The following is a 2980-nucleotide window of genomic DNA, read 5'->3' as shown; positions in this document are numbered from 1 at the left end:
TATCTTCTTAGTGACGGTGTGAAGTTCAGGTGGCCAGGTGGGTAGTGTACCAGTCCCCGGATCGAACCCAAACACTGCCAGACATGTAAATCGAGTACTTGTAGAGTGGCTTTGCATGTACCTTTTACTTTCTCTATTCCACAGATAACATTATGCAAATTTTAACCCACACAGACCTAGAACGAGACAAAACCTTCACTTGCACGGGTATCCTCCCCCTTTCAGACACTCCTCTCTCATTCGTACTTGTCTAGCATGGGAGAAGGTTGATTTTGGTGAGCACTCTCCCTCCAAAAATATGTATCGGGCTTGTGAATAAAAACATGACGGTGGACCCAATACAAGCATGGTTACGGTAACGATGAAGTTTGTATAAATACCATCAATCATCATCATCATTATTATTATCATCATCATCATCAATTATCATCATCATCAGTCATCAGTATCATCATAATTGTCTTCATCATTCATCATCATTATCATCATCATAATTATCTTCATCATTCATCATCATCATCACCATCGTTATTATCATCTGCAATCATCATCATCATCATCATCACCAACCATCATCATCATCATCATCATCATCATCATCACCAGCATCCTTTTTATCTTCCCACCCAAAGGAACGGAGAAGAAAAGTCCAGAAAGCATGAAAAGGAAAATACTTAGAAAAGGAGAGCTAACCAACAGCATGCCAAACGAAATGAACCACACACTCATTCCCTCATCATCCCAGCACCCGGAATCCTGACTCGCCTCACACGCATGGCCTTCCACACACACACATAATACTCCTCAATCCTCCTGAAATTCCTTATCAGATAGCGTCAAGGGGGTGGGAAATCTTTGCTATGCGTTCAACTGACCAAAATTCATCCAACCAGCTCGATCTCTTGTCAGTTCCCTCGCCTCATAAATTTTTTACGTTTCACCTACTCAGTCATTTATCCACCTTCCCAGCCCACCTTTCTTCCGCCCACCTTCAAACTCATATACCTTTTTCTCCACACTGCTTTCATCCATTCTCTCCACAAAACCCTACCGTCTATGCATACTTTCTTCAGTTCTCTTGTCCATATACTTCCCTACTCCACATCTTCCACGCATCGCATTTTCTCGCATCTTACCTGCTCTCCATACTCCATCCACATTCCTACTCTCCACACTTCATCCACACGCTTCAATAACCCCATCTCCACAGGTCTCACACGCGATTTTTCATGTCACACCTTCCATATATCACACCACTGCACATCATTCCTCCTCTCCACACTCCATCCAGATTCCCTACTCTCCACACTCCATCCACACGCCCCAATAACCCCATTTCCGCTGCTCTCACTCGCGATTTTTTTTTTTTTTTTTCAGCATGCCTCACAAAAGCCTCACACCCACTTCTTCACACGGACGCTAAAATTCCTTCACATTCCAATAACATCTTCCTAAGTGCAAAAATATACTTAAGAGAAGGGGGGAAGGGTGCTTGGGAGCCTTCTAAAACCACGAGTATGACCTTGAGCATCGAAGGGTGAGGAGGAGGAGAAGGAAGGAGGAGGTGACGGAGGAAATAGGGAGAAGAACGAGAAGGTGAAGGAAAAGCATGGTGGGAATATGTGTGTGTGTGTGTGTGTGTGTGTGTGTGTGTGTGTGTGTGTGTGTGTGTGTGTGTGTGTGTGTGTGTGTGTGTCAAGCTCTGGGCAGAATCTAAGTCCGTTTACGTGAGATCCAACAGTCCTACGAGCTACACACCTTCACCTGTCACCACTTCAGCGCTAAGACCCACCACCCATACACACTAGGACTGTCTCAATCAAAACTGTTGGCATATCGGTGAGTCTCCTGGAAGCTCATAGTCTACTTCAGCGAAACTCAAATAATCAAAATATTCCTTGCACAAAAATGAGATCGAACCCGCGGACTTAAGGATAGCAGAGCATTTCTTCAGCCACCTGACCACCGCTTCTCCAGGTGACTTTGGACTTGTTATCCTTGTCATATACTTGCCGCTTATAAATGGCCTAAACAGGGCGTACATATCTTTTGGTGTGTGCACTACTTTGTACTCCTTTGTACTCTTTCGTAATACTAGGTGGGATGGGGGGAGAGAGAGAAGGGTGGGGGAGAGATGGAGGGAGTGGAAGGAGGAGGGAGGGAAGGTGCATTGAGGAGGGAAGAATGGGAGAGGAATAAATGGAGGGGATGAAGATGAAATGGAGAGAGAGAGAGAGAGAGAGAGAGAGAGAGAGAGAGGCGAAGGGAGGGAGAGGAGGAGAGGCGAAGGGGAGGGGTTTGGGGGGGAGGGGTTGAAGGTGGGGTTCGGGGGGGTTATTTGTGGTGGGGGTCAGGAATTATGGGGTCAAAGAGGAGTGTGGGGTGGGGTGGGGTGGGATGGGGTTGGGGGAAGGGGGGGGGAGGATGTGAGGAGGGGAGGATTTGAGAGATGTGGCTGGGGAGAGAAGGGGTACGGGGAGAGAGAGAGAGAGAGAGAGAGAGAGAGAAAGAACAGAAAGAGAGAGGGAGGGAAAGGGGGGAAGAGAGGAAGAGAGAAAGAATAGGAAGAGAGAGAGAGTGAAGGAGGAGGGAGGAGAAAGAGGGAGAGAAAGAGGAGGAAGAGAGAAGGGTAAATTGTTAACGAAGTGTCTATATTAAATATTATTATTATTGTTAACGAATTGTCTATCCTTCTTCTTTTTCTTCTTCTTCTTCTTCTTATTATTATTATTATTATTATCATTATTATTGTTATTATTAGTTTTCAGGGAAGCGGACCTTTACTAGCTCTCTCTCTCTCTCTCTCTCTCTCTCTCTCTCTCTCTCTCTCTCTCTCTCTCACTTCCTTCTTCCTAATTTTCCCCATTTGTATGCACGTCTCTCTCACTGTCTCTCTCTCTCTCTCTCTCTCTCTCTCTCTCTCTCTCTCTCTCTCTCTCTCACTTCCTTCTTCTAATTTTCCCCTCTCTCTCTCTCTCTC

The sequence above is a fragment of the Coenobita brevimanus genome, chromosome 55, assembly GCF_032717465.1.
Source record: "Coenobita brevimanus isolate Jiangsu-jjx chromosome 55, ASM3271746v2, whole genome shotgun sequence".
Lineage (NCBI taxonomy): Eukaryota > Metazoa > Arthropoda > Malacostraca > Decapoda > Coenobitidae > Coenobita > Coenobita brevimanus.
The sequence above is the reverse complement of the archived record's forward strand: the minus strand, read 5'-3'. Positions refer to the sequence as shown.